The following is a 15,688-nucleotide window of genomic DNA, read 5'->3' on the forward strand; positions in this document are numbered from 1 at the left end:
AAAACCATATCATATAACTTTGCCAAACGATTGATCACTGTCATACCTCTATGATTTTTTGGTTCTTGCCTACTACCCTTCTTAAAAATTGTAAACATTTTGGCAATGAACCACAATCTAGGACATGAGGCAGATATAAGTACAGCATTAAACAATGCAGCAAGAGTGATCATCCACTGCACTGGGAATAATTTCAGAACACCAAGGGAAACATCGTCGGAACCAGAAGGTTTGTCTGGCTTAATATTGTTAATTTGAGACTGAACTTCCTCCGGGGTTATTCGCTCATCCAGTGCAGGGATATTCACACATGAACGAATATCATCATCCATTAGTGCTACCTCCACTGGGATAATCTTTGTAATCTTGGTTGCGATACCATAGTCTATACTAACTAATTCAGGTGGTTCACAGTAGCACGATGGAATCGAACCGGAAAACACTGGTTCACTGGGAATCACACACATACACATTATATATATATATATATATATATATATATATATATATATATATATATATATAAATATAAAGCCACAAATATCATTTAATATCAGCACACATCCACTTATCAGTTAGCCTACCATCCTCTGGTGTGTTATTCTCGAGGTATAGCAAATTTAATATTAAACTTTACACACACACACACACACACACACACACACATATATATATATATATATATATATATATATATATATATATATATACTGTATATATACATATATAAACAGTAGTATATATATTATCCCCTTTTTTCAATTTGCATGGGGCAGAAAGCCTTTTGGGATGACTTGCTGGCAGCAAGCCTTTACTTGATTCCACGTCTCCGTGGTACTAATTGACAGCTGGGCTGACTGGTGGACTTCACGTATGGGAGCTCAGCGCTATTCACTAAGCGTTTCATTCAGAGAAGGCAATTTCCTCCCAGCATGATTCAAAAGTAGCAAAATCACAGGTAACCGGGTTGTATAGGCTTCCTTGGGAAATTAAGAACTACATTAGCTGTCTCCTGTAATAATGAAATACAATTTCTTTCTCTCTCATTCATAAACTTGCTGTTTTTCTTAATTAGTCCGATTTTGAGCATTTTATCTCTAGAACTACTGTCTAATTTCATGTCAAGTACAAGTACCGAGAGCCTTCCAAGGAAACGAATGTGTAGAACTCTCAATGTTGAGAGCAGGAGTGACTTTATATAAGGTCCACAACGAATGTTACGCCGAAATAGATTTCCAGTCTATCTGAATATATTTTTAATGCATTAGAGCACATTTCAGAGTAACCTAAAATGAAATAAAGCCAAATGAGTCGACATACTCTGATATTTGTCATTTTAGTCGCTTCAACTGCTTTTATATAAATACACGTGATAAATATACATGACAGGCAGAGAAAAGTCCTAATCAATCAACAGAGACCAAATCCTAATATGTCAAAATACATCATTAACAACTTTGAAAAGGTTAAAAAACACACACATACACACACACAAAAGCATCCTAAACCCTTCTCAAGGTTTCTCCTTCAAAAAAGATATATATATATATATATTTTTCCTTCGTGCGCCAGATGGGCAGACCCTGATACGTCAACAATATATCAAATCATATTCCTGAATGGAGGAAGCGATAAAATTCACAGGGACCAAAAATATTTTTAAACCCTCAACGAAGATCCCGTTCCAGTATCTTTTTCAATACATATTGGAAACTTCAACAGCAATTTATATGTCTCTGTGCCAGAAACAACCGAAAAAAAGACTAAACCGCTCATTTGCCAGAGGAGTGACATAACTCAAAAATTGCAATATTTCAGGCTACGCAATTTAAAGTTTAAAACTCTCTATACTTTCTATAGTGTAATAGTGACATGTCATGCCCTCTAGCAAGTAGTATTGCAAAGACAAATAAGACTTTTTACCACAATATGGAACAAAGAACGGTCTATCTGCTGGTACCAGTAACTCAAAAAACACATTTTTTGAGTTGTGTCACTCTCCTGGCAACTGAGCGAAACATACACATTCGAATTTGCGTGGGGAAGTGTGGGAATCGCTGCTGACACCATTTTGCCATTTAGGATAATTAGAAATTCATCACAGCAACTGAAACGCTGATAGATTACAAGATGAGATCGACGGCCAAGGTCTTATGAACACATCACGTAATGAATAATATCGCCAAATGAGTAAATTACTCTAACGGGTTGATGAAGGGTAGGTTAACATTTTTAATAATCAATAGACGTAATGACTTCAATAACAACAAGTATTATATAACGTCGTTCTGCACTTCTAAACAGTTAATTTTAATTTTTCTTGTTAGTCTAACTTAAGTAATACTACCGGCTACCATTCTAAAAGTTCCAATTCCCTGTCAAGCTTTCTAAATCGAGCCAGTTATTCCTTCAACGTTTACAAATGAAAGTCATGTCCTATGGATTATTACTATGCTCTTTCGTCTGACACGGAATTCACACTTTCCCTCTAATACTTGGAACGGAAGTGCGCCGTTGTTCCAAAATACACTAAACACTCAAGATAAAAACAATTACTTCAGAGAATTCCAACGATTTCGCAACGGGATGTGCAAAATAGCTCACATGAAAACCAAAGGCCATACATGGTATCATGTCACAAAAATGTGTGCCATACCTTATGACTAAACATCAACTCCGTGGAAAACGCCATCTATCGCTCAAACAAGATGTAAGAGAAAAGTTATCTATTCTATTTTTGCATTAAGAGCAACATCAAGCAAGCAAAACGGCAGTCAGCGAGGCGGAATTGTTACGGTTTTCCACAATGGCCTAATGAACCCAAGTTACATCGATTCACAGGTCGTTTGGTTAAGCCTTGAGAGTCTTCAAAAATTTTCTTCAGGAACATGTTTATCTACAAAACATAATACATTTAATTCTGTCTCGATGAAAACGAAAGTTAACCTTATATGAGAGTGTTGGCTTTATTTTCTATGGAAACGGAATACTATTTTACGGAAGTAATAAAAAAATATTACATATGAATTTGCAATAGCTAAGTAATCCTTGAACTTCCCGAATTCCAAACACTTCTTTGGATATACTTTCAGTATGAAGCCTTAAATTCAAATGAGAAACAACTTAAGAATAAAATAACATTTGTGGTGGAGCGGTTACAGACAACGTCGCTCTTACCATTTAGATGGATTCGAATACCACCACGTCGTCAAGGTTTCTTTATTTAGATTTAAGACCTTGCAATTACGATCGGATTCAAAGAGTGTACGGAATCGAAAAGTTTGAGACCAATGTAGCTAATACAAATACATGCAAGCATATATATGTATATATACACACACACACACACACACACACACATATATATATATATATATATATATATATATATATATATATATATATATATATATATAATATATATATATACATCTATATATATATTATATATATATATATATATATATATATATATATATAGCTATCTATCTATCTATATGTATTATATATATAATGTATATATACATTTATATATACATATGTATATACTGTATATATTATATATATCTTAAAAGTAACCACTATATTCTGTATATACTAAATACAAATTAAAACTGCCGCCTTGTCAAAAAAAATATACATAAATATACTGATCAATCTAGCAAGGACTATAAAACCTGAATCTTTAGAAATCTAAAATAATGATTAAGAATAAACCATTTAGTTTCTAAAGAAGCTATACGGTAACAAGACTAAAGGAGCTCAATAAAGATTGCAGCATCCGAAAACGCGCGCAATTTCCTTATGAAAGCTTACGGCACACGGACCCCAGGTGTATGAAGCTCGGAGCCTAAACCAATACCAATGAATTAACTTTCCACTCGATAAGAACTAAAAGCAACATGGTTTCTGCAACTTATGGAATGGTGCGTTAACTCAAACACATTCTGACATTGCGATATCGCGGAATCTTGCCAAAGCACTATTAATTTTTTCTTATCACTATACGATCCGATAAACTGGTAAACGCGGTGTGACTCAGAACTTACTCGTGCTCGCGCGCCCACACACGCCCGCACACACACATATACACACACACACATTACACACACACACACACACACATATATATATATATATATATATATATGTATGTGTGTGTGTGTGTGTGTGTGTGTGTGTGTGAGCGAGTTGTTTTCGAACATCATGGTGTTACTGTGCCACTTGCAACCGGATGATCAAGTTTTGTTGGAAAATCTGTCATCATCAATATCTCCTCCAATGCCGTGTGATGTAAAGATCTATAAAATCCCATCATTTATGCCTTTTTTGTGCTTTGCCGTCCACAAATCTCCAATCAACTCCAGCCTCACGTCCTACAGATCACATCCAAGTAAGTCTAGGCCTTCCAACTCTTCTGTGCCCACAGGATCCCAGCTGACTATCATGTACTGTTCTGCCGGGGTTGTGCAAAAGACACGTTCAACCCATCTCATATCCTCTTCATCGATATCTCATCTATATATGGAACTACAAAATTTCCCTTGTGGTACCATATCTGACTCTATCCTGGCATTTTAAAATTTCTAGTGCTACGACTGGGCAGTGAGACAACGAGGCACGTCAAGAGAATGCGGATGCTGAAGCTCAGTAGCGCGAATAACACGCAAAGCTCTTGGGGGAAAGAAACTAACGGTGGTAATGCAAGGCCTGACGGAAGATAACCAAGAACGATATCTTCCGGCAATGGTCTAAATCGTAACAACCTCTGTTAGGATAAAGGAAGTCAAGTAGATCTCTTCTCTTATATATGACTAAAGAAATATTGATTGTACCTTGCAGATGAAAAAAACAGAAAAATCCAGTAAACATCTCCGGATTGTATCCACTCAGGCTTCAGAGAAAACCTGAGTAAATTGTCTGACAGCACACATACTACAAAATATCCAGCAACAAAAATACGTGAAGTGCTTCATCACAGTGGTATTTTGATCCAATTTCATTTTTCCTAGATACCCAGAGATGTGAGGCTAATATAAGTGTGTGTGTGTGTGTGTGTGTGTGTGTGTGTGTGTGTGTGTGTGTGTGTGAGAGAGAGAGAGAGAGAGAGAGAGAGAGAGAGAGAGAGAGAGAGAGAGAGAGAGAGAGACTACTCTAGCACTGCACCTGACTTGACTTGACCAGTTAAGCACAACACGCCAGAAGAAATATGGAACATGATCAGGAGTTCTGAAAACAAAAGCTAATTTCTAGGAATAGATCAGTATAACACCACTGGTGCGAAAGCTTTTACTACCGCTAAACACGTAACATTTTCTTCCTCTTACCCGCAACCACCACCCCAAATTACATTACGGGGAAAAACAGTTGGAGAGAGAGAGAGAGAGTGGTTGCATTTTCTTGCACATGCATATATACTCGTCTTTTTGTTTTCAAGCTCTACTGAAAAACTTTAAAATTCATATCTTTTATATTTTACATTCGCAAAGGCTTTTCTTATAACAATAGCCAAAACATCCTTCAAACTGTGGTGTCTGCTCCAAAATCTGGTTTGTTTTGTAAGAATCTGATGAATTATATTTTGCTAAGCTGAATAATATAAGGACTAAAATACTGTCGATACCAGAAATTTGTAGGAAGAACAACAAAACTGTTGTTTTGGTTCATCTTCAGCAGAAGTAAGGAGAAAATAAAGCCAGGATTAAAACTTTTCTTCTCAAGTCTTCAAATTAAATTTGTTTTATTAATGTGCGCGTAACACAGTAACAGCCAATTCAATTAGTGTACCTAATCTCTGACCTGTAATTCACACATTCATATACACATTTTACACACATTCATACACATACATACGAACAAATACGTACACACACATACATATACACACACACACACACACACACACACATATATATATATATATATATATATATATATATATATATACATATATACATAACATTCTAACTTCCTTAATACATGAAACCGGTATAATAAAAAGGTATTAAATTTTAATGTTGACACTATAAAAGCTCAGGGTGATAAGCATAGTTCTTCAAAACGCCACTCAACACGAGAAAAAGTGACCTTGCATAACAATGACTTTCCGGTAATGATAAGCGAACGTTTCATCTTGAGTCCAAAATTAGATAATAGAACTGGCTTTAGAAAATTAACACAAGCATAAAAAAGATGTGGAGATAAAGAAACAGCACTAATTCGTTACCATAAGACAACGAACTCGATTTTCTCCCTATCAATTAATTTTTGTGGTCAATTGCATAATATTTTCAATGTCGAGCATAGAAATGACTAACTGATAACCGAAACTTCACATGGATAAAGATGGTAACTTTTCGCAAAGTTACGTAACAGCCAAGACGATAGCAGGAACAACAGCAACAACACAAGGCTTGTGGCCACCATACACTTACCTTAATTGCCGAGGGTAATATAATGATTCTTATCACAAATGAATGAAGTGAGCGTGGGTGCTACAGAAGCGCGAAAGCTCGAGACCGTTCACACACCTCCTCTGCGGAACACGGTCGAGGCCGAACTGAGCCACTGAGACTGAGAGTCGAGAGAGGGAGATGGGGATCAGTCGGTGAGCAGGAGACTCGCGTGCTGAGAATAAACTGAGAAGCGAGGAGGACTGACTGTCTGACTCCTCCCTCTTGCATTTCCCCCCACCCCCTCGAATCGCTTTATTTACCTCTGTCTCTTCAACAGATGCTTCCTGCCTGAAACATGTGGAGGTGTTGAAGGAAAAGAATGAGGGGGGGACGGGACGTATAGGGAAGAGAGGAAGGGGAAAAAAAGGGGGTGGGGGGAACCGATCGATGCCGACTATATCTAGGGGTGACCTGTCATAGGTGTCCGACTAATAGAAACGCCGCGTGACATTTGTTGCCTCCCCTTTTTCATCACTTATAAGGGAGTGGAAGGGGGAGCGGGGGAAGGGGGGGAGATGAGTCGCAACCAACAGGTGCCTTTCACGAAGCCTACACAAAGTAAGGGGAAGGCGGCTTCCCCTTCACAATAGTATTTTCTTAACCGCAAGTTAACACTCAGAATCCAGAAATTGAGTTACAAAAGAAAGTTGTTATTTTTCTGGAATAAAATAGCTTGACTTTGATAAATATAACCTGTTTCACTATCCTGTGATCAGTCTATTCGGTGGAAACACATCTGCATATCAGAGGAGCGTCATTTTCGTTAATAATAAACTCCATGTCAATATTCAACTAGAAAATTAGTTTTTAAAAATAAACTCTCTCTGATCCTCGTCAAGGATCAATCTAAAATTCAAATTTGTTCTTTTTCTCTCTATTTATATCAGCCTGACATACTGAATGTCTAGACTTGATAGATCAGAAAGAAAACTTATCTTTAATCACAAATTGAAGAATTCAGATTTTCTGGACCGTCGAACAAGGAACACAAGCTCAGATTTAAGTCAGTCTAAAAGCCCTTATAAATTTTTACTTCACTAAATGCGCTCTTCTGTCAATCGTGATTATCTAGACTGCGCGTCTCACCTATTTTATCAAAATTGTATGTCTGTATGAAAAGTAAATTTGTATAACTAATCCAAAAACTGGCATTACAAACTGAGTTTATCTTTTAAAAATACCCAAGTGAAGGCAAGTTCCCTCTAAAAATATCACCTTACGAAATCAAGTCATAAAATACTGGCAAGCTTGATTTAGCATACTGAATTACCCTCATGAAAAAATGACTGAATATATTCTCTTGAAATATCACCAAGTATACGAGTTTATATAAGTATGTATGTATGTATGTATGTATGTATGTATGTATGTATGTATGTATGTATGTATGTGTATATATATATATATATATATATATATATATATATATATATATATATATATATATATATATATATATATTATATTACCATGTAACCATGAAAAACACAACAATCCGGAAAGCCTAATGCATATCTGTGGGTCAACACTTACTTCACCAGGAGCTTCCTACAGAAATAATGGATTACCTTTAGCTGTAGTAGGAAGAACCCTTTTTTCGTTTACTTAACTCGTGAGTATTTTTACCCCCTTTTTTTTTCCGGGACACTTGGGCGACACATGGACTACCTGGTTTACATCCACAATCAAAATTTTTTCATGTGATAAAGTAAGGTTTACTTTCCTCTGAAAACGCAAAATGTTAGATCTGTAAATAATACACACGCGCACGCACGCCCCATATACATAAAAAAAAAAAAAAAAAAAAAAATAAATATATATATATATATATATATATATATATGTGTGTGTGTGTGTGTGTGTGTGTGTTAATATATACACACATTCATATATGTACATATATACATATATAAATGTGTATATATATATTAACCCATACACATATATATATATATACATATACATATACAGTATATAACTATATATAATATATATATATATATATATATATATATATACATATATATATATAAATATATATATATATATATATATATATATATATATATATATATTTATATATATATATATATTATATATATAATTAGGCAGAGAGAATGAGAGATGCACGAGAATAAAAATAAATACCAGAACCAATGAATCTCCTTTGCCAACTGAAGGAAATAAAGATAATCCTGTTATGACATTTCAGAATAATTATAAAGACCTAGCTTCACTTTAGGAAAGATATTTACCACGGATGTAAATAACAGTCCTCAAAAAGAGCAGACTAAAAACAATTTCCAAATGAAATAAGTTGAGGCGTAAGCTACTTACTTAAAAAAAATCCATGTATCTCCTCGTTTCATATAATGATTGATTTATGGTTACTAAAACTGGCGTCACAGCATCTAGGTTATTGACGCCATGACAAAATTAAATAATAAAAAAATTAAAAGAAGTGTCATGTAAGCGATATCTAAAAAATACATACATATATATATATATATATATATATATATATATATATATATATATATATGTATGTATGTATGTGTGTGTGTAAATACATAATACTCTGCATACACACACACACACACACAAACGTACTGCATATGCATATATATTTTAAAATTTGTTGAGGAGGCCCGCCTCCCTAACAAAGATACATAACGGCTCTATATTACAATCCTCCCCGAGAATCGTAGCAATACTGAAATTCCAATTAACACCCGAAAAAGAAAAATAACTAAATTTTACAAAGACACCAGCGATGACTGCTACAAATCGTTTAAATGACCCCCACTTAATGACAGAACAAATGAAAAGGCGACAATTCTATGAGACGAACAGAAAGTTCGAAGTACTTAACGACGAAATCCTGTCATCAAAGAAATAATAAAGAAGATGTCAAAGAAATAATATAAAAAGCAATAAAAAGCCACCGCGAGCGCGGGCGTCATAAAAGAAACAATGATGGCGACGGAAGAATATCAAACTTTAAACTCCGACTTCCCAGCTTCTGCAAATACGACAAAAAGAGCCCGGGGGGGGGGGGAGGAAAATCCCCCAGTGATCGAGTTTAATTAACGTTACTTTTCTCTTCGTTTGCAGGACGCAAGTCAAACTGGGTAGCAAAAGTCAAACAGATCTCCTTCGTCGCGGCTATTAGTCTCTCGTTTCAGCTACTGTTCCCAAGATAAATAACAGAACTGGTTGACACTTTAAAGTCTAAAAACAGTCTTCCAATTCCTTCATCCTTTTCTCGATGATACGCTGAACATCTTTCTTACACACACACATACCAATATATATGAATATATACACACACATAATATATATACTGTATATTATATATATATACATATACATATATATACATCCACACACACACACACACACACACATACATATATATATATATATATATATATATATATATATATATATATATATATATATATATATATATATATATATATATATAGCAACTTGTGTGTGAGTATACGTGAAGAAAGTAAAATCCGGTAACAGGTATTTTATTAGTACAAGGTAACTTCAGTCTGCTTGAGCGCAATAAAAATTATTAAGGATATTAAAATACTGCAATAAGGTGGTGATAATACGAAGGCGGCTAAACAAGGTGCGTGATACATACCTGGATAAAAGAGAGATTTCAAACAAAGGGTGAGGGTAATTAATTGGTAAACGTAAGAGTTATTTTTGCACAACAGTACATACGATAATTGGGATTGTGCCTTGTTAGTTTAGTTGCCATTAGGCATGGGAGTGACTGACCCTGAATCTTAATTCGGGTTTAGATAAGGAAGGTAGGTTAGGGATTAGGTGTGTAAAACATCTCTGAGTATGGAGAAAGTTATATCAAGTGCTCTTAAGTACTGGCAAGGACACACAGTAGACCGTTTGGCGCCTTTATGGTGTATCAGACGATTTGTCGAACCCTCTAAAAATTTTACGACTGCAAACTTTCTTTAATCAATGGCAGACGAAACAGCGGCTTTTCTTGTGATAAAGTGAGTCATTGATAAAAATGTATCACGTTGGCATGAAACTTATATATCTTGACGGATATAAATTTGTGGGTTAGGAAGTGGCTGATGCGTGCGGGCGGGTGGATAAGTGTTAATTGGCAACAGACACGATAAGTTGAAAGTAATGGTGACCCCGTGTGAACGTGTTGTTAAAAATTTAAGTTGAGAGTGAACGTTAGCAAAAGTAAGGTTGTGCAGATGAATAAAAGTCAAGGAAGACAGAGAGAAGAACTTATTATTGGCAGGGGAAGTATAGAAGTAATAATTTGCATATTCATTTGAGAATTAGTATAAAGGACGACGGTAAACAAATGACAATCACAAAAAAAAAAAATCATGAAACAAGGACGGTACCAGAAACGCAAAAAATGGTTATGAATGAAAAGCGTATATCGAAATTATATATTTTGAACTACTCAACTTTACAGAAGTGAAGTTCAGATGATGAAATTGGACACACAAAAAAAAAAAAAAAAAAAAAAAAACAAGAGAGAGAGAGAGAGAGAGAGAGAGAGAGAGAGAGAGAGAGAGAGAGAGAGAGAGAGAGAGCGCAAGTCACCAATATGTCTCCGTAAATCATGTCGTGCAGAAAGGGTAAGATGACGGATAAGATTAGTTTGAGATCGTTTGGTTACCTGGGATAATCACGAGAGTAGGTTGATGAAAAGGGAACAGGAGACCTAAAAGAGCACTAGTTCAGAGGAGTGATGATGGTGGTACGTGAATGGCAGAGGACTAATTTATTATGAATATATGAGATATAGCATATGGTTACCAGACAATTAAAATATATGTGTATAAATTTCCTTTAATTCGTTATATATTATAAAATAAAACGGTACTGATTAATCAAAACACTCTTCAAGAAAGTAATTGATAGTATTGTAAAACATTTTCAATATATCTTAACATCGATACTCAAAAACGAGAGAGGAGTTATTAACACTATTCGAAACGTAAAATGTGTAATAAAAAAAAGAAGTATAATAAATTAGTGACCTTAAATAATGATATCTGGACACGCTACTTGTCCAAGGACTATCTCCTGAACAATCCCCACCCTCCCATCTGCCCCCAAAAAAAAAAAAAAAAAGAAAAGCCTGCCTGAATGAAGATAGATGAAACTGATCAAAATGAAGACCCTGCAAACGGAATGAAAACACTGCTTGCGACTCAATACGCAACATTGAAAAGGATTTTGATTAACAGTAGAGGAAAAGAACTACAATCAAATATGGGCAATGACATGTCTAGTACCTACAGTTATATTGATTTTCTAAGTAAAGAGAAAAACAACAGTAAAATAAATGTAAATTTAATCTCAGTTTGCGAAATTTCGGAGCGTTGCTTGCTCTCCCGAAAACTCTGGTGACTGTCGTGTAATTAGCAGCTCTCTCAAGCCATAGCAGAGGAACTTGCGCTCGATTCCCGAGCCGGAGTGAAAGGGCGAGCTTGCTTGAAAATCATGAATGCCTTTGTTGTCTTAAGCACTGAATGATATACATGCTTTTAAGCGACAGCTGTGGATAGGAACTCGGTTTTGTGTGTGTAGAGAGAGAGAGAGAGAGAGAGAGAGAGAGAGAGAGAGAGAGAGAGAGAGAGAGAGAGAGAGAGTAAGTGTTCAGTGCCCCTCCAAATTGTATACTATCATATACCGGTTATTAAAAAAACTAAGGGCACGGCCGAGGTAACCCTCGCCCTAAACAGAGTGGATTCTTCATCTGATACGATACTTATCTCTCTCTCTCTCTCTCTCTCTCTCTCTCTCTCTCTCTCTCTCTCTCTCAAAGAGTACTCTCTCAACAAGAGCAGTGGCAATATCCGCTCCCAGTGAAAAGGATACATTCAATGGCAGTACTTAAACGCAAAAAAAGGCAAATGAAATACCATTTTAGCTAATTTGCCTGGTAAAAAATAACCATTAGAGGAATGCAACTACCCTACGTTACTTTCGAAGGCTGCAAAAAATGTTAATTGCAGTGCAACGAACAGTTTAAACTGTTAAAAATATACACTAATCTGGCATTACAAATTATCAATCAATATGAATATTTATGCAACGTACTTAAGTTTTAAGAAATATAAAATAAAAAATGAGAAAACTCTAAGCGCAGAGAGTTTTCTAAATTAAAGGAGCGCTAGTTTTTAGAAATTTCATCAACCGCTTAATAACTGAAGAATATTCAAACCTAAATTTAAGTCTCAACCTCACCATATCACCCTATAGGGTCCATATCAAAAGTAGCAAGAATCGGATTTTCTTGATTAAGAAACTTGGAATCTAATTTTCCTTGCTAGGTGCCATATCTTTGATTTGATCCAAGGCCTCACACTGGTGCTGCCTTCAGGATTTCTTGCTGACCAACTCAGGATACACATTTTCTATCGAAATATAGTAAAGGTAGTTTCGTCTTGTTTTCCGCCATATTGTTGGTTTGGCTGAAAGATAACACCCATCTTCCCGAACGTTAACTCCCTGATAAGGATGATATCCGTTTTCTGATGAGGTTTCAATGTAAGCTACCTCCAAGCGTTCCGTGTCTGTTATTCACTCAAGCCTACAATCTAGCTTAGGTAGCTGTTTTCTTTAAGCGTAAAAAAATCACACTGACCTACTAGTAACAACGATAAGTTTAAAATTTTACATTCATACATACTTCTTTTCTACAGTTATAAATATCTTTACGTTCTTGTACTATTACTAGAGTGGAAGCCTAATTCATTGCCCCATGGATCAATGAAGAGAGCATCACTTTTACCCCTGAATTTCTCGTTGCCTGACATCTGGCCGACTTTCGAACAACTTTTACTTTTGCCTAAAATCTACCTTCAATAGTTTTCATAATAACTATTCAACAGATTTTTTACATCAAAGAATGAATGCTACCTCTCATCGCAAAAAAAAAGTATACCTTAGTTTAACCAGACCACTGAGCTGATTAACAGCTCTCCTAGGGCTGGCCCCAAGGATTAGACCTGTTTTACGTGGTTAAGAACCAACTGGTTACCTAGCAACGGGACTTACAGCTTATTGTGGAATCCGAACCACATTATACCGAGAAATGAATTTCTATCACCAGAAATAAATTCCTCTAATTCTTCATTGGCTGGTCGGAGACTCGAACTCGGGCCTAGCAGAGTGCTAGCCGGCAACTCTACCGACTCGTCCAACGAGGAACTACCTCTCATCGCAACAACAGGAGAGAGGAGTAAAGGATAAAACTCAAGTAAAAAAGAATCACCATGGTGGTTTGAAAATATGACAAAACCTATTACACTGTTTTGATACGTTAGATACAAGGAATTTACACCACTGCGTTCAATATAATAAAAATTTTGCACGATACCACTGTATATTTTATAACAGTTTAAATGACGATCCGAATAATTTAAACCTACTGAGATACATAAAAAAATAACCGATGGCATTTGTATCAGAGAACAATCATTCGCGCTAATCAGATTTACCTGAATACCTACCTTGATCCTTTTGTCAGATTAGTACAATGGACGAGTAATTAACTATATATAATTAACTATATATATATATATATATATATATATATATATATATATATATATATATATATATATATATATATATATATATTGTAAAGGTTATAAACACTAAAAAAATTAATCAAAGGACATGTCTAACAGGCGCGACAGAACACTGTATGATAGAAGTGCTACCGGCCAGATACGTTCACAAAATTTCAATTTTATATTGTCAGTTTACTTAGCTGGTGTTTTATTGTATGCAACAATTTGATTAATTGGTTGCAAACGAAAACGAAACGCTCTGTGGTTCATCCCCCATAATTTTAAACTTGTTTTTATTTTTCTTTAAAAGAAAACTATTGTGCCGGCTTTGTCCATCTGCGCTTTATTCTGTCTGCACTGTTTTTTGTCCGCACTTTTTCTGTCCGCCCTCAGATCTTAAAAACTACTGAGGCTAGAGGGCTGCATATTGGTTATGTTGATCATCCACCCTCCAATCATCAAACATGACAAATTGCAACCCTCTAGCCTCAGTAGTTTTTATTTTATTTAAGGTTAAATTTAGCCATAATCGTGCTTCTGGCAACGATAAAGGATAGGCCACCACCGGGCCGTGTTTAAAGTTTCATAGGCCGCGGTTCATACAGCATTATACTGAGACCACCGAAAGATAGATCTATTTTCGGTGGCCTTGATTATACGCTATAGCGGTTGTACAGAAAACTCGATTGCGCCGAAGAAACCGGCGCATTTTTTACTTATTATTTTCTGTTGCTCGTAGAAAAATAAAATGGCAACATGGTATAAGTCACAATCTGCAAAACATCCTCTCACTGCAATATTGACAGCAATCATGAAGTTTCTGAATTACAGTCGCAGCAGCTTTAACATTCAAAAACAAAATAAAGTCGCCATACTGTACATGCAATATCGCTATCTTGGTGGCCAAGTACATTCAAGAAATTTATCATTTTCCGCGGAGTCCTCGCGTTATGCGTCGAAAGAACAGGTCTTTGACAACTTATTAAAGCTTTCTGATGGCATGTAATTACTTTCGCTGTCGCGGTGTCAAAGGCTGTGACATATTGTGCCCGTCTCACCTCCCACGACCTTCCACCAGCAATGCGCCATGTTTGAACGCAGCCTCCTGGTTCTATTTAAGGGCTGACGATAGGTCTTTGATCTCGTGGTAGACTCGTTGATTCAGTGTGAAAACACTCCTCTCTCAGGTCTCTGATTTTCCATGGCTGTTGCTTGTGTTTTGCTGCCACCGGCCTACCCCCAAGTCTCTTTCTCTCTCTCTCTCTTCTGTTACGTAATGCACCAAAGGCCATAAGGTATACCATTATTTTCAAGAGTGTTCCGTAACAGCCCAATTCAGAAGAGAAATCGAATTTATGTTCCTCCTTCGCTGTAAATCTAATATTTCTCCTATCCTGTTACCCTGCCATTTATTAGATTGTAATGTTTTTAAAAACCAAGAAAAGTTACACTAATTGTAAAGATGCTTCATAATTATTCTTATTTTTTTTTAACTTATGTTAAGGCGATCTTTCCGATGCAAGCTTGCTATGGGTGCTCCATTTAAGTTCTATTGTAAATATTTGGTATATTATATTGCGCACAATAAATTTGTCAAAACAAATTCTCTCTCTCTCTCTCTCTCTCTCTCTCTCTCTC

General features: G+C 35.8%; 1 protein-coding gene across 4 annotated transcripts in view; it reads right to left on the reverse strand.

The window, feature by feature from the left end:
• Positions 1 to 15,688, reverse strand: part of LOC136843320 (FAD-dependent oxidoreductase domain-containing protein 2-like) — a 217,614-nt gene that overhangs the window by 185,087 nt on the left and 16,839 nt on the right. The window contains exon 1 of one of the 4 annotated variants that reach the window (XM_067111591.1): positions 6,435 to 6,637. The exons of 2 other annotated variants lie outside the window; for them this stretch is intronic. The gene's annotated coding sequence lies outside the window, so the exon portion shown is untranslated. Of the gene's footprint in view, positions 1 to 6,434; positions 6,638 to 15,688 lie in introns of those variants that run through there. One more of the 4 variants, XM_067111593.1, reaches the window with a different exon arrangement.

The sequence above is a fragment of the Macrobrachium rosenbergii genome, chromosome 11, assembly GCF_040412425.1.
Source record: "Macrobrachium rosenbergii isolate ZJJX-2024 chromosome 11, ASM4041242v1, whole genome shotgun sequence".
Classification (NCBI taxonomy): domain Eukaryota; kingdom Metazoa; phylum Arthropoda; class Malacostraca; order Decapoda; family Palaemonidae; genus Macrobrachium; species Macrobrachium rosenbergii.